The sequence below is a fragment of the Bison bison genome, unplaced genomic scaffold (genome assembly GCF_000754665.1).
Source record: "Bison bison bison isolate TAMUID 2011002044 unplaced genomic scaffold, Bison_UMD1.0 scf7180017864254, whole genome shotgun sequence".
Lineage (NCBI taxonomy): Eukaryota > Metazoa > Chordata > Mammalia > Artiodactyla > Bovidae > Bison > Bison bison.
The window spans coordinates 8010292-8033170 of NW_011494826.1; positions in this window are offsets into that span (position 1 = coordinate 8010292).

A 22879-nucleotide genomic window follows, 5' to 3' on the forward strand; every position below is an offset into this window, starting at 1 on the left:
CCAGATTCCATGTGGCTGGGTCAAAGGAAGTACTGGATGAACTTAATAAAGATATTTTTTAGGAACAAACAGAAAAACAAAACGCATAAAAACAACAACATCCAGGAAAATGTCTTCCAAAGATCCTGATTTCAGGTGTGGGCACTTAATGCTACAATATTATTTCATCAGGATTCAGCTGCCTAGCCAGACTGCCTGGGTTTATGACACTGATGTGTACAAAGGAGGGGTCTGGCTTCCCTTTGGTCTAGCAGAAACCAGGCATCCCTTGCCTAAAAAACAGAAAAGGGCCATTTAGCTATAATTTTAAAAGAAGAAAGGCCAGGACATGGCTTGCTTCCTGGATTTTAAAATTGAAATCTGATCTGCCAAAAGGTTGTTATTACTCACTCCAGTCTGGCATTAGGAAATCGTGCGGTACAAGGTTTGGAGTAGAATTAAAAGTAGGATTAATGATCTGGGAGTATGCGGGAGTACATGTCTCTTCTCTCCGAGATCCAAGACTACAAATCCATAAATTCTCCTGAAGTTTGTATTCTGAATGGAGAAACCCCAGTATTTTAAGAAGAAAAGAGGCACAGAGTTTTGAAGGGATGTCCACCCAACTAATTAATCTGTAATATAAGGACTAATTAGGAGTAACTCTGGGCTTCCCAGATGGCACATTGGTAAAGAATCCACCTGCCAATGCAGGAGACCCAAGAAACGTGGGTTAGATCCCTGGGTAGGGAAGATCTCCTGAAGAAGGAAGTGGCAACCCACTCCAGTATTCTTGCCTGGGAAATTCCAGGGATAAAGGAGCCTGGCAGCCTACACTCTGTGCGATCACAGAGTCAGACACAACTGGGCAACTGAGTGCACACACACTCAGAAGTAACTCTAGCTGGAAAATTTAGGGATAGTATTACTGTTGCTTCTGATGCTATCCGTATATTTGTACACTCTTTTGTAGTTTACAAAGTACTCTATATTTTTACCTAGGTATGATCTTATTTAATTCTTATGATAATACTGTGAGTTAGGTATGGCATTTTCCCACTGAATAGATGAGAAGGTTAAGACAGGCCAAGTAACCTGTCAAAGATCATATAGACAGAAAACTACCTCGTCCAGAATTAGAACCCAGTTCTTCTAATGCCAAATCTTTTCTCATAGAAATTGGAGCCCATTTCTCTTGATACAACTCAAGCACTATAGTTTTTTTTTAATCTTCTCATTAAAACCAAAGAAAAAAATTTTTATGCAAAATTTGTGGGCTCCACATCAATTGATGAATGGATAAACAAGAGGTGACATTTCCATACAACGAGGTATTATTCAGCCATTAAAAAAAAGAATGGATACTTGCTACGACATGGATGAACCCTGAAAACATGCTACATGAAACAAGCGAGACCACATATTGTAGGATTCCATTTCTATTAAAAGCTACTTATATTAAAAATAGGACAATAGAGAAAGTAGATCAGTAGTTGCCTGGATTTAAGGGTGGGCACAGAGAATCTTCCACAGGGTGATGAAAATCTTCTAAAATTGGATTGTGGTGATGTTTGCAAAACTCTGTAAATCTGCTAAAAAGCATTGAATTGTACACTTAAAAATGGGTGAATTTTACTGCATATAAATTTTACTTCTAAGAATCTGTAAAAAGTAAAGGTTAAACATTTAAAAAATTATGGGCTCCAGTTATTCTACCTATAGTTTACAAAAGATAATTTATGGTGCTGAGATTAATGATGGTGCTAATAAATGAAGTGTGCAATGGGATCTTAAGGTGTATTCCTAGGTGACAATTTTATTTAAAAAATTTGTTACTGTGAATATTTGTTTCTAAATATAAATTTTGACTTAAAATCCTCAACAATAAAAATGTAGTGTGTTCTTGTCATAAACATGTAACATAAACATGTAACAAACATTTATGTTGCGTTATGTACATCCATATCCGAGTCTTCACTTCTTCGAATAGTGGCTATCACTGCAGTTATACAGGTCAAGGTGACAAAAGAAATTAAAGGTCTTAATAAGTGTACTATTTGGGAATGTCTATCAAAAACGTACACGGAGTAGCTCTCCTTGCGGCTGCGCTTGCGCTTCTTGCCGTCCTTCTTCACTAAGGCTGTCACCAAGTATACCAGCTCCAAGTAAATATAATATGCCTAGCCGCTGTTAACGGAGAAGGTAATGGCACCCCACTGCAGTACTCTTGCCTGGAAAATCCCATGGACGGAGGGCCTGGTGGGCCGTAGTCCATGGGGTCGCTAAGAGTCGGACACGACTGAGCGACTTCCCTTTCACTTTTATCAAAAACATAAATGTGCATTACTTCAGCAATTCCTCTTCTAGGAATTTATGCTAAAGAAATCAGGGTAAGTGCATAAAAGTGTAACGATATATTCCTGACAGTGTTGTTTATATTACTAAACTACAGGTAGTTTATTTTCTTCTTTGTCTTGACTTACTTATTTTTTGCCATGAGCTTGCATTCCTTTTAAAATCAGGATAATAAGGCAACTTTTACAAAGAGAGTGAGACAAAAAATGACTTTTGACACAGCAAGCCTATTTTTCCTAATAAAAAGATTAGGAAAAAAATGAAAAGACTAGGATCAGTGTTTGAAAATATGTGTGTAAAGAACATACAGCACAGTATTTTATAATAGTGAAAAACTGGGAAAAAACAAGATTTTTTTTTCTATCATAACAATATTTAACAATCATGATATCTTCATAAGATTGGCCATTACAAAGCTATTAAAGATGTTGATATTTGCTTTTATTACCAAATACAGAAAGCTAATTATAAAATAGGATGTATACAGTATTACCTCATTGTGTATACACACATCATTGTTTAGTCGCTAAATCATGTCCAATTTTTTTGCAACACCATAGACTGTAGCCCGCCAGGCTCCTCTGCCCGTGGGATTTTCCAGGCGTATACGTATGTATTTGCAGAGGAAAACTTTTGAAGTTTGTGTCTATATTGGGATTAGCCTTGGTGGACAGGATAACATAATAGTTATATTAGGTAAGGAGTTCCCTGGTGACTTAGACGGTAAAGCGTCTGTCTACAATGCGGGAAACCCAGGTTCGATCCCTGGGTTGGGAAGATCCCTTGGAGAGGGAAATGGCAATCCACTCCAGTACTATTGCCTGGAAAATCCCATGGACAGAGGAGCCTGGTAGGCTACAGCCCATGGGGTCACAAAGAGTCGGACACAACTGAGCGACTTCACGTTCACGTTCCAGAACCAAACTGCCTGAGTTTGAATCCTGGATGTGCCCTTTTCTGTTATAATCTTAAGCATTTTAATCTTCCTTGTTCTTCACTTTTCTCATTTGTAATGAGAAGAGCAATCACGACTGTCTCAGAGGCCTATAATGAGGAAGAAACAGGTAAGGCACTTAGCGGTGTGCCTTGCCCACAGGGAGGGTCACACACATGACGTCATCAACATCATCATCCTTGAGGCTAGGGTCCCTCCTGCTTTTGTCTATTTTACTGTATCTTCCAAGCTTTCTACAGTTTGTGTGGGTTTTACACGGATTACTTATGTAATTTTTAAAAATGCCCAATAGCACGGATTTGAACAGATATTTGTACACCTATGTTCATAGCAGCATTATTCATAATAGCCAAAAGGCAGAGACAACATAAACGCCCATCAGCAGATGGGTGGATAAATCAACTGTGGCATGCACACAACATGGAATGTTGTTCCGCCTTTAAAACGGAGGAAATTCCCATACACGCATACACCTTGAAAATATTGTGCTAAATAAGCCAGACACAAAAGAACAAATACTGTAATTCCACTTACACAAGGCACCTAGAGTAGTCACATTTACAGAGACAGAAATTAGGAGGCTGGTTGACCGGGGGAGGAGGGAATTTGGAGTTAGTGCTTAATGTACAGTTTCCCTCTGGGAAAGATGAAGAATTCTGAAGAGGGCTGGTTGTGATGGCTGTACAACAATGTGAATGTACTTAATTCCACAGAACTATACACTTAAAAAGGGTTAAAGTGGTAAATTTTATGTTATGTATAAGTAAAGCGTTAGTTGCTCAGTCACGTCCAACTCTGTGCGACCCCATGGAGTATAACCTGCCAGGCCCCTCTGTTCACGCAATTCTCCAGGCAAGAATACTGGAGTGGGTGGGCGTTCCTTTCTCCAGGGGACCTTCCTGACCCAGGGATTGAACCCATCTCCTGCACTGCAGACAGATTCTTTACCATCTGAGCCACCAGGGAAGCCCTAGGTTACCTATATTTTAGTACAATTTAAAACAATAACTTAGACAAACTTTAGGCTTAAGGAGAGGGGAAATCTTGAGTCCATTCATTTGGGTCCCAGGAGGTACAAAGGGACAAAGCAGCAATTTGGAGAAAAGAATGGACCAAAAGGGCAAAACGGCTCCTCTCTCCACTTCCAGAGTCTCCTCATCTTCCCTCTGATTTGGAGTCTCCTGGGTTTCCCTCAGCCTTCCTCTTTCCCTAGCATGCCCTTGCCCTGCAACAAGGGATTGAGCTGGGAACACATACCCTCCAACGACCATTGTTCTCGGGGAAGGAACTAAAAGTTTAAAAGTAAACTTAGAGACTGACCTAAAAGGATAAAATTGGACTTATCTTTGCAAAACTTTCTTCCAGTTAGTCCAACAAACACTCAGACTGTCCCTAGGGACAAGATTAGTCTCCCTGTTTCTTTATTTCCTTGGTACAGAAATGTGTCTTCCAAGACAGAGTTCATTCTCTTTGCAGATTAAGTGTGACTTATCTGTCCTTCCTCCTCTACACTGCTTTGTGGAAGCCAGGGTCACGAACTCAAATGTCTACAGGGACCAGGCAGAAGCCATGTGGGTTTAAGACCACCATAGGGAGTGGTGGGGATTAAGGCAAAGTGAAGAGTTCCTCCCTGTCTAAAAGGGCAGCTGTTACTAAGCTTAGCAGATGGGTTCCATGTAGGAATGCATCTTCAGTGTGCCCAAATAGTCCACTTGCCAAAAGCTTGAAGCTCAGATTTTGATGTGAATCTCCCAAAAGACAATAAAGATTTTTTAATACTGTGACCCAAACGAAACACTTCTGCGTGGGGCTCCCTTTCACAACAGCTGATTTAGAGGTTAGTCTGCAAGCAATAAAATCCTAAGAAATAAGGCACACCAGTTAACCCTTCAAATGAACACAAGAATGCTATGAACAGGAAAGGCTACTTTTCGTAACTTGAGACCTCCCTTCTCTTTAAGGTCTGGATTGTCTCCATTTGCCCCTCCAAATCCATCTCCCTTCTTCTTACCTTTGCTTCTTACCTTTCTTCTTAACCTCTGTGGCCCAGGAGGCTACCTTCCTCACACCGCATCCCTTGGCTCCCTGATCTCTGGGGTTCACTTGGGTCATCCAGTAGAATGGCCAGCAAGAAACCAAAGGGAGGCAAGAGAGAAAGGTTGGGGTGTTTACTCCCCCAGATCCTGCTCCACTGGGCTGCATTGACAGTGAGTGCAATCCCCCCTGAAAGGCCACAGCTCCTGTTAGGCAGCCTTTTCCTACAACTAAATCTCTTTTATAGGGTTACAGGAGATTCTCCCTTTACTTGTCTTCTTAGGACTAAGCAGTGGTAATGGCTCTCTGTGTTTAACTCTAGGATGCTTTGTTGATGTCCCTGATCCCTGCCTAAATTTCATTAGGAATCCCTTTATTTTCTACGTTACTCCTTTTGAAGGAACCAATCTCTTTCCTGCCAGGACCTAACTGGCACATCTTCCTATATCACATACCATGATGTACTTAGGATATTAAACCGATAAGACCAACTTTCCTCCCTTCCAGACCTTAAACTCCATTTGTTGCTAGTCTGAAAAGATATTAATTCTCTAACCTTACACTAAGTCTAATTTCTAAATCACAGTTCTGAATTACTAAAATCTTTAGATGAGCAGTCCCACTCTGCCACAGGTAACATGAAAGGCAAAAAACGATATCCTCCCACTAAAAATAAAATTTGGAAGTCATATATGCTCCACAGGGGCAAAGATCTTTTTCTAATATTTTCCTGAAATGCCCACATAAGATGATATCTATGTATTAATACATTTAGTACCAACTATGTACCCATTCCACTGAGGCTGTGGGATATGAGGTACCTGACCTCGAAGAACTCAAGAGCAATGTTATTGTGTGCTTACAGGGCCATGAGATAATGCTTTAGTAGAGACATGTCCAAACATGAGAGCATCACTGAGGGATCTGTGAAGTTAGTCAGCAGAGCTGGAAAGGCTGGACATCAGAGGTGACCTTTGTGTTGGGACATGAAGGATGAGGGAGATGCTCACAGATGCAAGGGAGGAAGGCATTCCAGATGGATAGGAATACATATACAAGACACCACAGAGTTCAGGAGGGCCAAGTCTTACGTGTTTCTACTACTGAGTATAGCTCATAGCACAGGGCAGCCTTTTTTTTAAGCAATGAACAAAGTAAGACTTTACATACAAAGAATTCTACTGTCTTCATTATTTAAGCACCTGTTAGAGTTACGATATAATCATTCATGGTTGGCCCAACTGGAAACAGACCTTGTGAAATGCATGATTTGCATTGTTCTCAAAATTGAAAGTCCTAATGCTGGCAATGTTTACTCCTATCATTTAAATTGCAATGCAAAAGTGAAACTCCAACAAGTTGCTGATATGCTAGTATGACTGAGACTAGTTTAATATTTTAAATTCATTCATGATTTAGTCATCTTGTCATAGTGACTGTTTTAACGTATTCCCAAGGGAAAAAGTACAACCACCAATTAAATCTGATTCAGTGATAAAAATCTAACCTCTGAATAATTAATACTGGGCTCTTAATGCCTTTCTTTTCTTAAGCTTTCCCTTCTGCTATAGTTTCCACATCTGACAAGTTCTGTCCTGTTATTTGTACTTAGCATTTTACCTCTCACCAGGAAAAACAATATGTGGTCTCTGTATTTCCAAGGTCTGGACAGTTACTGGTTACCTAATTAGCACAAGCATTTTAAAAGGTAGCATTTTTGTTCTGTACATTATGCAGGGGCTGTTGTTGTTTAGTCACTAAGTCGTGTCCGACTCTTTGTGACCCCCAAGGATTGTAGCCCTCAAGGCTCCATGGGATTTTCCAGGCAAGAATACTGAAGTGGGTTGCCATTTCTTTCTCCAGAGGATCTTCCCAACCCAAGGATCAAACCCGTGTCTCCTGCATTGGCAGGTGGATTCTCTACCACTGAGCCACCAGGGAAGCCCTACATTATGCAGATAATATGTGCTAATATGGGCATGGGGAGATCAAGACAAGCATGCACTGCACTCCTGACAAGGGCCATCCAGTGGCAAAGGGTGTGGGTTATGGGAGACTTTTGTTTGCTATGTTACACATATCTATTATAAAAATCTGAAAATCTACTTTTTTGTTTTATAGCAACCATATTTTACTTTGTAATGAAAGAAACAGACATTTTTTAGAGTAGGGGAGCACATGAATCATTTTCTTGAATATGATCTGGTCTAGAAATTTCAGCAGCTATTGCAGAAGAAAATCCATCAGAAATAGGGCAACGGTAATCCTGCCTTCATTTTCTCAGGGAACTAGTAATCCTACCACCCATCCAGTTCTTTCCCACTTATTCATTCTCCCACAGCTCGCAATGGGCCAGAGTTAAGAAAACCATCTCTCTCCACTGCCTGAGAAAGTATCTTTTTAAAGAGAAGCTACCTGTGCATCCCCTCAGTTTCAAGATGCTGGGTGAGAATGGATACATGAATGTGTATGCTGAGTCCCTCTGCTGTCAATCTAAACTATCACAACACTGTTAATTGGTTATACTCCAATACAAAATAAAAGGTTTAATAAAAAGATTAAGATGCTGGGTTTCATTAACACCAAATATACTTGTTAAAATACAAATTTAAATCAGCTGGATACAAACACTTGTACATACTGGTTCAAGTGCCCTTTAGTTTAGACAGATGGTCACTATTTCACCCTATAAGAGGGGGGCCATTTTCCAGTCAAAATTAAGCAAAATTAAGTATTTGTAAAGTAAATTTCCATTGAGCAATATAATTTCTAGCTATTGTTTCTTCTGAAACCATTTTCTCCTTCCTTCTTACGACTGCCTCTTAAATTATCTAGAAAGTAAATACCATTCTTTAACATTGCCAGTTTTCAGGAGTTTTTTTCTCTAAAAAAGTGAATAGAGAAATATAACTTATTACTGTAACTCACTTGAGACTCATTTTGGCTAGAACAAGAAATACTTGATGGATGGAAAAAAGAAAAATGACAGTGAAACCAGACACAGACATGAAATACAATAAAAATCCCAGAATACAAAACTAATTAGAGTTACTTAATCATGAAAAAATTAATTAGATTAAGCAGGAAGCAAGAATAATAATTATGACAAGAAGAACAAAAACATAAGCATCTGTAATTACAGAAAACCAGAAATCATCTAAATTTACAGTAACAGAGAAATGGTTGAATAAATTATGCATCATCCAAACAATGAAATGGTATGCATCCATTTAAAAGCACATATTCAGAATGGCAGAATGTTGATCATGATTGAAGCTAAATGTTGGGTATCTAAGATTTATTATACGGTTCTATTTTTAGTATGTCTGAAATTTTCCGTAAAACCTATTTTATATGTTTTCTAAGACTAGTGACAAAGGAAAATGCTCGTGATATAACACGAAGTGAAATAAGCAGGGGGATCCAATACACACCATACAAAGTACGAGATTCTAATTTTGTTAGAAACACAGATATACACAGAGAAGACAGCTTGAAAGGAAATGCTCTAAAATGATGAGTAGCGAGTGGTTCTGGGTGGGAGATCTGAAATGATGGTTATCTTCTTCTTCTACTTTTCCATAAATGTCTTAACAATGAACATGCTTTACTTTTGTCATTAGCAAAATGACAGATAGGAAAGAATTCATATTTGGGAAGGGAAAGAGGACAAGAGAGTGCAACCTGAGATCAAGAGCTGTCAAAGCAGTAAGTATCCTAGACACTGCATGAGACAAAAAGATGAAGTCAAGTGGACTGTCTGAAGCTTGCAAGCTATTCGAGGAGATAACTTAAAACATAAAAAGACACCTAATGTCACCATGCTGCAGACAAGTGTTGAGTGAGGAGTTCTTACAAGTGCTACAGTAGTTGAAAAAAACAGAAAGTCATCCAGCTCTGGTAGTTGAGGAATGATGACTCCAGGAGGCCGCCTAGGGAACTGTGCTCTGATGGGTGAGTGGGGTTTATAGAGTGGGTGATGGAAGGAATCTGGAGGAGAAGGTATAGTTGGAGGCACATGTGAAGGGAAAGAAAATGCAGGATGCAGAGCAAACGAATTTGCCTGAAACAGTGTTCATGTAGAAGAGTAGTAAGAAATATAACTGCTGTCAGGTTTAAGTGAAGGTTTTCAACCTCATCAGGCTCCATGCCCCCTTTACAATCTTGTAATGAAAATCACAGGTAATATAACCTAATCCACAGGCACTTCAAATAAATCAGCATTATGACCTAGCTGCAATATAAAGGAGAAATAAAAGGAAAATAATTTATAATGGTATAATATACATCACAATAGGTACATTTTCAGACACCAGATCTCCAGAAGACAAAATGAAGCAGTCAGATCCTCGCCTCTATCTCTATGAATACAACAACAGCTATGCACATCAACTGACAGCCAGTTACAAACCACAAGAAATGGTGCCAGTGCGGAAGGTGACTCTTGGTAAAGTCCAGAAGAAAACAAAATACACCCTTCCAGCCAAGCTGTGCAGAGTACTTTTTGTTTATAAAGTTGGTCACAGGCTCTGATCATTATCAATAGGGTTTTCACTTCCCTGTTATCTGGTGGACACTGGAAAGTCAAGCAGGAAGAAGGGAAATTCTCCAAGGTGGTCATTTGCCCCATGCATTGCAGGATTTCTAGCCTCCTTGGCCATGCCCATTAAATCTCAGTAGCAAGGGACTTCCCCGGTAGTCCAGTGGCTAAGACTGTCCTCCCAATGCAGGGGGCCCAGGTTCACTCCCTAGTCAGGAAACTAGATCCCACATGCCACAACTAAATGCCCTGCAGCCAAATAAATAAATGAATAAAAATAGGCATTTAAACAAAAAAGTCAGTTGCAAATCACCCCTTAACTCAAAAACAACATTTCACAGGGTTCTAAACCACCCCCAGAGGCCACAACTACTCTTGCTGAAAAGGACTGGAAAAGAATGAGCATTTATGCTGGGGGCACCTGGACAGGACAGTTTTCCCATGGGCACAACTGTCTCCTGTCTCATGTCTTGTAGGATGCTGGGTATCCCTATCATGGGTGCTAAAATTCACTCATGGTGATAACCAAAGAACAGCCTTCATACATCCTCTCTGGGCCACACCAGTTTGCCTTTGAGAGATACTAGCTGAGATCTTGGAAGGTCTGAATAACAAGCAACAGAAGTAACTGGGAAAAGGACAGGCCTGAGATATGCTATGCTATGCTATGCTAAGTCATTTCAGTCGTGTCCAACTCTGTGTGACCCCATAGACGGCAGCCCACCAGGCTCCCCCGTCCCTGGGATTCTCCAGGCAAGAACACTGGAGTGGGTTGCCATTTCCTTCTCCAGTGCATGAAAGTGAAAAGTGAAAGTGAAGTCACTCAGTCATGTCCGACTTTTAGCGACCCCGTGGACTGCGGCCTACCAGGCTCCTCTGCCCATGGGATTTTCCAGGCAAGAGTACTGGAGTGGGGTATCATTGCCTTCTCCGGCCTGAGATAAGGAACTCTCATTTTTAACACTTGCAAGTCTTTCTATGATACATCTCTCAAATAACAAGTTCAGAATCACATGATTATTAGAACAAAAAAAAAAAAGAAAACTAAATAAAAGAACCCTTGAACACTTACTAACCTTTGACTTTATCTCAAACCCTAAGGGAGCCTGTGGCTACTTCTGAAAGGAGCAAGCTGCTGGGAAGCCTGTTACCTGGAGGTCTGGGAAATACAAACTCAAGAGTTGACCACTTTTGGATTTTCACTCAAGTGGGAAGGTCAACTTGAAGTGAGGCATGAAAAGAATGTAAAGTCACGCCTTAGAAAGCCTCAGCACAACTGCCAGAGGGGCCATGACACAGTTGGGAGGGGCGACTCAAAGACACTTGGGAGAAAGAAAAGGGAAGATAAGGCTGTCTAATCAGCATCTTCTTACCTTTTGTAACTGAGACCCTTTTAAGATAGACATTTTTAGGATCTCTCTGTCTCTTTATCCTGCTTTATTTCTCTTCACAGCACTTATCACCACTTACAGTGCTAGCACATCACAGGCATGCAAATAATCAGTGAATTAATTCATTCAACAAATATTTATTGTGTGCCTGCTGTATTCCATGTTCTGTTTCTGATACAGTGGGGGATGAGCAGTCAACAGAACTGACAACATCCTTCTCCATGGACTTTACATTCTACTGGGGTGTTTGGATGATAAACAGATACATAATGTAATATGTCATATAGCGATGAACATGGTGAATAAAAGAAACCAGGGTAAGGGACTTAAAGAGAAGGTGGTTAGGAAAATTTCTCTGAGGAGACATATGAGCAGAGACCTGAAGGACATGAAGAAATGAGCTACATGGACATTGAGGCAAAGAGGGAATTTCTACTTATTTGAAAATTAAAGTTAAGCTATCATGATTAAAACAAATTAAAGCAATGGACTTTGCTTTCAAATTAAGGAAAAGGCTATGCCATGTAGGCTTCCCTGGTAGCTCAGATGGTAAAGAATTTGCCCCCAATGCGGGAGACCTGGGTTTGATCCCTGGGTTGGGAAGACCCCCTGGAGAAGGGAATGGCAACCCACTCCAGTATTCTTGCCTGAGTAATTGCAGGGATAGAAGAGCCTGGTGAGCTACACTCCATGGTGTTGCAAAGAGTTGGACACAACTGAGTGACTCACACACACACACACACACACAATGCCATGTATACTGTGGAATATCAATTTCCAACACCACAGGTATGGCTTCATACCAAATGTAGTTTTGAATAGGCATAAAATAAAATTAGTGAAGGAATGAATGCCACAAGTCACCTTATCACCTTCTGGAAGGACACGCATACTCCCCACATTGAACATCATTGACTCTGATACTATTATTGCTTGGCTATGTGAAGTGATATATATAACTAACCTTACTGTGGTAAGCATTTTGCAATACATACATATATCAAATCATTATGTTGCACACCTTAAATTTGCACAATGTTATATGTCAAGTCTATTTTAATAAAGCTGGGGAAATAATAAATTTATAAGAAAAGAAAAAAAATACTGCTTGGCTTCTGAAATAATTTCACATACAGTTGAATCTTGCTACTTACATTGGTCACAGAAGTCTGATGCAGAATGGACCAGAAAAATATCAACATGAAAAAATCAAAACAAAGTATTCATACCACATATGGTTACAAAATTCCATCCCTGGAGTGAAAAGCATGAGGCTTTTTGACCCAGTAGGTGTCTATGAATCAGAAAATCATCAGCTGTGACAGGCCTATCGCAGTCATTGTTTCCATCTCCGTGTCTGGGCATTCCTGCTAGATGAGTTACGTAAATTACTCCGTCTTTAGAAAATTTCACACACAATGAATCACTTATCCACTTTAACTCTTGTCCCACCTCCAATGTGTCCTGATAGAAAATAGACCAAACTCCAAAATGAGAACTTTCTAGGATGAAAGCACTAATTGAGTTTTGGGTATACTATTCAAACAATGCAAATGCAGACATGTCTTGATTCTTAGAATAGCATAACTTATGTATGTTTTAATAACTTAAAACATTTCTAAAGGGGTTAAACTAAGACTAAGTGGTTACCTCTTCCTTCTTTTTGAAAAACTAAATGATACCATACAGAGGAGAAAATATACTTTTGACAGAAATATCACTTACTCTCAAAAATCCTTTTCCTACCAACAGACTGAATGGATCAAAATCTAAAACTTCTGAACATCAAATCATATTATACAGAAATGGGAAGGAAAAAATATGTGGTAAAGAGGGATCATAAATTAGTAAGCAAAAACAAATATCCCTATGGAAAGACAGAAAAAAAAGAAGAAAAACTACGGCTGGATCATAAATATAGAAAGAAAATATCATCGAAGAAATGTATTGCAAAGTAAGAACCTACCAAAGGTTTCTTTTCTTGTTTTTAAAAATAACCATTGTAGGAAAGAATGTTCAGTTCAGTTCAGTTCAGTCGCTCAGTTGTGTCTGACTCTTTGCGACCCCATGAATCACAGCACGCCAGGCCTCCCTGTTCATCACCAACTCCCGGAGTCTACTCAAACTCATGTCCATGGAGCTGGTGATGCCATTCAGCCATCTCATCCCCTGTCGTCCCCTTCTCCTCCTGCCTCCAATCCCTCCCAGCATCAGAGTCTTTTTCAATGAGTCAACTCTTTGCATGAGGTGGCCAAAGTACTGGAGTTTCAGCTTTAGCATCATTCCTTCCAAAGAAATCCCAGGGCTGATCGCCTTTAGAATGGACTGGTTGGGTCTCCTTGCAGTCCAAGGGACTCTCAAGAGTCTTCTCCAACACCATAGTTCAAAAGCATCAATTCTTTGGTGCTCACCTTTCTACACAGTCCAACTCTCACATCCATACATGACCACTGGAAAAACCATAGCCTTGACTAGACGGACCTTTGATGGCAAAGTAATGTCTCTGCTTTTTAATATGCCATCTAGGTTGGTCATAACTTTCCTTCCAAGGAGTAAGTGTCTTTTAATTTCATGGCTGCAATCACCATCTGCAGTGATTTTGGAGCCCCCAAAAATAAAGTCTGACACTGCTTCCACTGTTTCCCCATCTATTTGCCATGAAGTGATGGGACCAGATGCCATGATCTTTGTTTTCTGAATGTTGAGCTTTAAGCCAACTTTTTCACTCTCCTCTTTCACTTTCATCAAGAGGCTTTTTAGTTCCTCTTCACTTTCTGCCATAAAGGTGGTGTCATCTGCATATCTGAGGTTACTGATATTTCTCCCAGCAAGGAAAGAATGTAGATGAGCTAAATACTTAAATGTTCACAAAAACAGTCATTTGCCCAAACTGTGAGAAGGATAATATGATTATTAATATACTACAAATGGAGATATAAGGATGTGTAACCTAGAACTTGCACTTCTGGGCATGGATCCCAAAGTAATAACCATGCTTTAAAGCTTATTTATCACAACATTGTAAAAAAACTGGAAATAACCTAAATGACCAAGTGTAAGGCTTTGATTTAATAAATCATGGAAATTATGGCACAGCTATACCATTAAAGGCAATATAATCATTAAAAATACTTTTGTAAGAAAAATAATAAATGGTGATGCATTAAAATATGATGCATTAAGTTTTAAAAGAGAGTTGGAACACACAGTACATAAACACACACCTACCACTATAATATGTTCATATAGTTCTAATTTTGTGTATGTGTGTAAAAAAATGTACTTGTGTATTAATGGTAGGGAAGAAGACTCTTAAATATATTCAATAAAATGAGAAATAAGATTACAGGGGTTACTTATGTGATCTCTCTTTTTCAAATTTTCTCCCATAGAAATGTAATTCTTCTTATAAAACAACGTTGGCTTTTAAAAAAACTCTTCTACTCAGTTTGCTAGGACCTGATTTGTACAATATGATAAATCTTTTCAGACACAGAAGAAAGTATGCTTACTAAAACAGACTTCTCAGAAATAGCTTTTGTGACAAATTCCATTTCACCCATTTAATGCCTCTAATTCTTTATATTATAATCTTATCTAGTATAAACTTAGATGGGAACATTTATTTTAATCAGAAAACATGTTAACAATTGTGTTGCCAAGCAATTGGGTAAAGGGCAGTAACAGAAAGATCTTCTATTTCAAGTAATTAAATCATATTAAAAGTAAAATAAAATCCCAAACAAAATTATCTAATTCATTCTATTGAACAAATTTTACTGTGAGTGCCTACTATGTGCTAAGCACTTCACTGATAATTATTTGATAGAACCCTCTCCGAAGAGGAAAGAACACTTAGGTCTAAAATGTTCATCTGAACAGTTGCCCTTAAAACTAAAGCCCAGAAGAACAACAGCTACACTGGTAAAAATTCCTCTGCTGCATAAAGAAGATCCTGGATGTCTCATCCCTCAGCTGCTGTGTCTCATCTATAAAGCTCTCCTGTTCCTGAACATGCAAGACACCCACCCTAAACCCAAACCTCAACACTCACACGAAATTTGCCAAAAATGAAGTCACTCTAGCACATAATCACAATTCCAATGGTAAAATAATGCAATGCTTTATTTGAATCACATTTCAGTGAACGCAGGCCAACTGAAGCCACCTGTTACTTGCATAGACCCCTCTTTTAGCAGCTCAGCAAGAAAATACTATAAATATTCATTCTTCATGAAACTGCTCAAAGGTCACTTTTCAAGGGAAGGTTATCAATGGGACAGCTGGAAATAGACTCACGGTATTTTAAAGACTCTACACCTGCATTTTAAAAGGCACTGGTAATAGAGATCACTGCATGTACTATCACTGCATTGGTGAGGAAAATTAATGGAATATATATATATATGGAAATATAATGCTCCTAGGGATTACTACATGTATAATCCCTAGGAGCATTATATTTGAAAATCTGACTGTGAACATCAATATCATTTAAATCCTATAAAATACTATTTGCCTGAACAGGGTGCACATCTTTTTAAAAGGTTCACTGAATAATACCAGTGTGCTATAGCAACCGCCTAGGTTTTCAACAATTGTCAAAACAGATTCCAGTATCCATTCTACTCAAATATGTTAGAAGAAGATCTTAAAGCTGTCAGGAGTGTCATGTAGGTAACATAAAATGTAACCCAGCTGACTCCACCAACTACAGAGAAATGGAGAAAGCTGTGCATCAGCTCAAAGAGAAAAGACCCATCAAAGAAGCAGGACGAGGAGGAGATCAAGTCCAAGAACCAGCAAAGTCCCAGTTCTGTGCTCAGACATAATGGATTTTATCTAATAGGAGACTTCAGATCAGGGTCCTAAAAGCCACGCCATTCATTCCCTATAACAGTATGTCATCACCTGGATGCACCTACCCTGCTGCTCCTGGGACAGGGTTGCCAACATCAGCAAATAAAAATACAGGTACTCCACTTTACTCTGAATTGCAGATATATCAAAACAGGTTTGTTTTTGTATAAGTGATATAAGTATGTCCCATTATTCATAGTGCATTTGCAATTCAAAATTACCTGGGCATCCTGTATTTTATCTGGCAACCTACACAAGGGTGATAACAAAAAAAAAAGGCCCTGCCTTCCTGGAGCCAGTGTTTCAGTGCTGCAGGATACCAAGAACAAAAAAGGTAAATGTGTTGAACTTTTTATTTTAAGAAAGGCATTCTTGCATACATTTCACCAGAAAGTGAAGTCGCTCAGTAGTGTCCGACTCTTTGTGACCCCATGGACTGTAGCTCACCAGGCTCCTCCATCCATGGAATTTTCCAGAAAAGAATACTGGAGTGGGTTGCCATTCCCTTCTCCAGGAGATCTTCCCAACCCAGCGATCGAACCCAGGTCTCCCACATTACAGGCAGATTCTGTACCACCTGAGCCACTAGGGAAGGTGCATTTCACTGATACACCAATTCTTAATCTGTGTCACCTTACACATGACAATCACTTGAGAATAAGTTGCAGACATCATGTCCCTTCACCCCTGAAGACATCAGTATGCATCTCTTAATAATAAGGATATTTTCTGATGTGATCAAAGCATAAGGATAATATTAAGAAGATTTAAAAGTAATATAATATTATCCCCTATAGTAAACAGGGGCTTCCCAGGTGGCTCAGACAGTAAAGAATCTGACTGCAATGCAGAAGACCCAGGTTTAATCTCTGGGTCAGGAAGAACCCCTGGAGAGGGGAATAGCTACCCACCCACTTCAGTATTCTTGCCTGGAGAATTCCATGGACAGAAGAGCCTGGCAGCCTACAGTCCATGAGGTCTCAAAGAATCGGACATGACTGAGCAATTTTTCACTCATTCAACTCATTCACAATTAACTAGAGCCTATATTTAAATTTCATCAATTGTCCCAATACTATCCCTTATGGCAGTATTTTTCCCCAATCCAGGATCCAATCCAAAACTCCATGTGCATTTCGTTGTCATCTCTGTAGCTTCCCTTATTCTGGAGCCACTCCTCAGCTAATACAGTAATTGTAAGCCAGTGTGCTAAGTGCCGAGCTGGTCATGTGCAGAGAGGGTATGGGAGCACCAGAGATGGGAAGGCACCTCCTGATTTGTCTACACACACACACACAGTCTGCTCTGTCCAAGAACTGAGCAGCTCCTGAACACCACTAGCCATTTTACCTCCTGTGGAGTTCAACAAAACACCCCAGCATTTCCTATTTTAATTCTAGGAACCTTTCTCTCTCAATGAAAATGCCGGAGTGTCTTAAAGAAAACCAGTAGCAGCAGCAATTCTTGTCCAGATTATTCCTACCAAAACTACTGCACCATGGTGATTTCTGTGTAATGTATCAGCACCTTGATATCAGAATCACACACAAGGTCCAACTTTGATTTCACAGCTCACAATTTCAATATTTTAGCTGTACTCTGCAAATACCACAATAATCTGGAAAATTTGCTAACACAGCTCATTCTGCCAGTGAAAGAAAAATGTGAGAATAGGGAAGTTTTGTTTAAAAAACAAACCAACAAACGAGGACAATGGTAAAAGACTGTTCGTTTCCAACTAACACTTGTTCAATGAAAGGTAAAGGTGAAGATAACATTAAAGAATAAAAAGCAGAGCATAATTATTTGCTTGTTTAGCTGAGATATGCAAAAATACTCAAAGGTTTCCTCCTGCATAGTTTTAAGCTGGATAATAACTTTTCCCCAAAAAATTATCTCTTTAATAATAAAACTTAAACAAAAAGTTAATTATCACACATTTTTAAAGAATTCAGACCTGCCAATTAATGTACAGAACCCCTGTGGCATGTTTCAGTGGCTCCATGAACACTCACACCAGAATATCTGCAGGCAGAAATACAGCAGTCACCATACGGCATTATATATAGGTTCCTTCAAAAGAAATTCTTCAACACTGACATCTGAAGTCCTTCATACTGGAAGAGAATGCACTCAATGATCTAATCAATTAAATGGATGAAAGTGGACACAAATTGAAATTTGACAAGCTACAGCCAGGCTAACCTGTGGGGACTCTGGGCCATCAGCTACAAGTCCCATCACATCCAGGCCTTGATCCAGGCCCAGAGGTGTCTGGTATTCATTAAGAGAACCATGTGATTATTTCAGCTCTTGCTAACACGCAAAAATTCTAAAAAAGAACCCAACGTTATATTTTCCTGGATCTTTTAAACTCCAATCTTCCTGAATTTCTTTTACATATACTATTTTTAAATTTATTTTTAATTGGAGGATAATTGCTTTCAGTGTTGTGCTGGTTTCTGCCATACAACAATGTGAATCAGCCATAAGTATATATATGTCCCCTCCCTCTGAACCTCCCTTCCAACCCCACCCCATTCCAACCCTCTAAGTTGTCACAGAGCTCTAGGTTGAGCTCCCTGTAGTATACGCTCTGAATTTTTTATCCTATTGCTTCAATTGGTCATTTCAGAATAACATCACCTGGCAGTTCTATAACAGGATGCAGCTTACAAAGCACTTTACACATACATGATCCCACTTCACTTGTAATAGCCCTGTGACTCTTGTAGAGGTAACTCCATTTCACAGATGAAGAAACTAAGGCTCAGAGAGTTTAAACCATTTTTACACAGTGATACATTTCTAAGTGATGATACCAAGATACTACCCTATGTCTTCTGTTAAGGGACTGAAAAGTAACTGCATCTATTTCTCTTATCTGGCCTTTTTCCTGTATCTCTTGGTAATAGCACTAGGATTATCACCTTGCTCTGTTTTACTATTCAACTTTTATGCAATTAGATGTTTCTCACATCCAAGATGTAAGCCCCATATGGACAAGGGCTATGAGTTAAATTTCTTTGCATTTACTTATCCATTTTTTCAACAAAAATGTACCAAAACCACTTAAGTCCAGGCACAATATTCAGTGAAGTGAAGTTGCTCAGTCGTGTCTGACTCTTTGCAACCCTATGGACTGTAGTCCGCCAGGCTTCTCCGTCCATGGGATTCTCCAGGCCAGAATACTGGAGTGGGTTGCCATCTCCTTCTCCAGGGGACCTTCCTGACCCAGGGATGGAACCTGGGTCTCCTGCATTGTGGGCAGATTCTTTACCATCTGAGCCACAGGGAAGCCAATATTTGGTGCTGGAGGACTAAAGTTACTAAGATACAGACTAGTCTGGAGGGTGAACAATGACAAAGACTTGTGACAAGTGCTGTAAAGGAGGTGTCTGCAGGGTGCCAGTGAGCCCTGAGGGGCCAGGAGACATCCTCAGGACAAGTCTCGGCTGCTCCACCACACCTTCGTGCAAAGGAACTGCTCCAACAACCAGTGAATGAAATCCCTCCTACAAGTAGTGGGGCAGTCATGAAATGACATCCAGTTCTCTGCTGGGATTTAGGGTAACGCCAGTGGCTGAGTCAGATCCTGCATAAACCAAGAGGACATTACCAGAACTGTGATAAAAACATGCCAAAATAAAGCCAAACCTTCCTACACTATAATTCTCTGCCATTTCAAAATATGAATGCTAATCATTCTCCAATGAAAACAAATCTGTGCTTTATGGTGAGTAAAGAAACAAAAAAGAGCGGAGTCTGGAAACAACTTTGAGGAAGGAGACCATCCCAATGACCAATGTCTTTGACAATCAAATAAACAGAACATCTCCCGTGCCCAGCACAGTCATTCAATGTGGTGTCCATGGTGGCCGACTCAGTTGTGGGAAAGTTGCGGGAAACCGAGGTCTAGGTCATAGATGGTCAGGAAGCAACTGGGTGGAGCAACAGCCCTTCCCTACAAGCAGGTACCCTTAGCTGACCTCAGTCTTATCAAATCTTCAACAGAGGGGCTGGAGTAGATAAGGTCTCTTTCACCTCCTTAATTTTATGCTGCTAGAAAATGAAATAAGTAGAACTCACTCTTAGACCACCTATAACATATGTTTTCCTAAACTAATCTTCAGAAAATGTCTACCATTTACAAACAACGGGAGAGCTTGTTTTAATTTACAGCCCTCAAGTTGGTGCTTCACCCAATTCCAAATCCTAAGGAGATCCTGACCCAGCTCATCAATTGCTAGTTTGTCAAAGTCAAGAATGTCACGAGCTATTAGATAACACATTCCTCATCCTTTCCTCTCTGCAGCTTGCCGAGCCTGTTTCCTTCCCCAAGTCCTGCCTGTTCAGACAGAGGCAGTAAAAGCCTCCCGTCCCATGAATCTTCCTAATAGGAAGGGAAATGTTTGAATCAATGCCTTTTACTTAATTTTTTTTTTAATGCCAGAGGAAAAAAGAAGCTGAGCCATATCAAGCTACATAGGATTAAAATGTGATAAATAAGAGCAACATTAAAATGGACAAGCGGAAAAGAATTCTTCCGAGACTGAATTTATAAAATGTTACTAGAACTACCATTAAATATCCTTAAGTACTTTTCCTTTAAACACCAACATTTTACTTATCCAAGAACTGGAAAAGATCTGCAGCATTCCTACAGTGGCAAGCATTAAACACGGGCTTTTAGATCACAAACACCTTGGTGATCTCAGCACATTTTAAGTTTCCTCACCTGTAAAATGGAGACAAAATCTACTTTTTATTAGATACACAGTATTATATTACTTTGTATTATATACATAGTATTATGCTGCTGCTACTGCTAAGTCACTTCAGTCGTGTCTGACTCTACGCGATCCCATAGATGGCAGCCCACCAGGCTCCCCCGCCCCTGGGCTACTTTGTATTATCTACAAAGTATTATGCTACCTTGCTTTATATACATATGTATACACAATATAATAATAATTCAGAAACCAGTTATTAAGCCAGAGCTCAGTCGGTGCTTTGTGATGACCTAGAGGGGTGGGATGGGGGGTGTACACACACAGCTGGTTCACTTTGCTGTACAGCAGAAACTAACACAACATTGTAAACAATTATACTCCAATAAAAACAAAAGAAACCAGTTATTAAGCACTTACTATGTGCTGGACTCTCAGTAATAATAAGCACATTACCTAATTATTACAATAGATTGCATTTAATTTTCACAACCATTAGTTCTGCATCTTTATATCATTCATCTAGTCAATAATCTGTGTGTGTATGTAGCTATCTGCACAGTGCCTGACAGATATAAAACGGGGGGGGGGATAAAAGATATCTCATCGAAGATATGGAAGATATTCTTACCATAAAAAGAATATCCTATTGTCACTTTTTATTTATTTAGACAGTGTCATGTGGCTTGCAGGATCTCAGTTCCCTGACCACAGACTGAATCAGGGCCAAAGCACTGAAAGCCTAGAACCCTAACCATTAGGCCACCAGTAAACTCCCCTCTAGTCACTTTTAGAACTACAGAGAACAAAAAAGATTTGGAGACATAGGCTGCATTTACGATTTACTTTGCTAATAAAGGACGGACACACTCAGAACTTATCACTGTTACTGTGTGACCCAAAAGAAATGAGACTGAATTGGGTTCATTACATCTCTTTTTAATTATGGTGACCCTAGTCTTCATAGTGACTTAGCCTCACCTCAATGCCTACTTTAAAAAAGAACAGAAAATCCCTCTACTTTGTATTTTCTTTTTCCTTTTTTTTTTGCCAGGCTCCTCTGTCCATGGGAGTCTCCAGGCAAGAATACTGGAGTGGGTTGCCATTTCCTTCTCCTCTACTTTGTATTTTCTAAACAAAGCACCACAAATCTGTAACCCAGGAGGAATACACTGGAAATCACTTGAAGAAGACTTTAAGACCACTCTCGCTCATTCACTACTTCATTCATTTACTCATATTCTCTCTCTCTCTCTCTCTGTTTCTCCTCAGCTCTAGACAGTTTTGGAAAAGTTTGCTTATCTTTATTCCTGATTCACAGAAGTCATAGAATCTTAAGGTTAGAAGGGACTCTGGAGGTCACTAAGAGGCCACGCGTTCTTTCTAAAGAAATACATACTGCATCCCTGCAGAGGAGAAGCACATGGAAGAGTTATGAAGCCAAACTGTTTGTTTCTTCCCTGAAGAACGTAAAAATGACAGTTTCCACCTCATCTCAAAGGGTTGCTGGGATGAATAAATGCGATAATGTATGCAAAGAATTCAACAAGGTGCCTGGCACAGAGCAGGTGCTCAAGAAACAGGAGCCCATCTTACTTAGAAGTGTTACAGCCATCGTGCTATATCCTAATGCTTTGGATCATGATTCTGTCATCAAGGCCTGAGCTACCCCTCAGGGTCCACCCACATATATAATAACTACACCTTCTCAGCTCAGTTTTTACATCCCCGTCCTTGCTGTGGCCACCAGCTTCCAGCAGTTGTAAGCTGACAGCATGCCACCTCCGTCAAACCACTTCTCTCCAGCTCTCCACCTTAGGGATCCTCCGACACCATAGCTGGGACACTGTGGGAAAGGCCAGCACTTGCACATGTACAAACCTGGAAGTGCAAGGACTTAGTGCCCTGGGACAGCTCTTGACCAAGGATAGAGGAGCCCATTGATAAAATACCCACCGTGTCTGTCCCTTCTGAGGCACAGACTGCCTGGCTCCTCAGAAGGTCCCCAGAGCTCACGACAGTGACTGGCTTGATC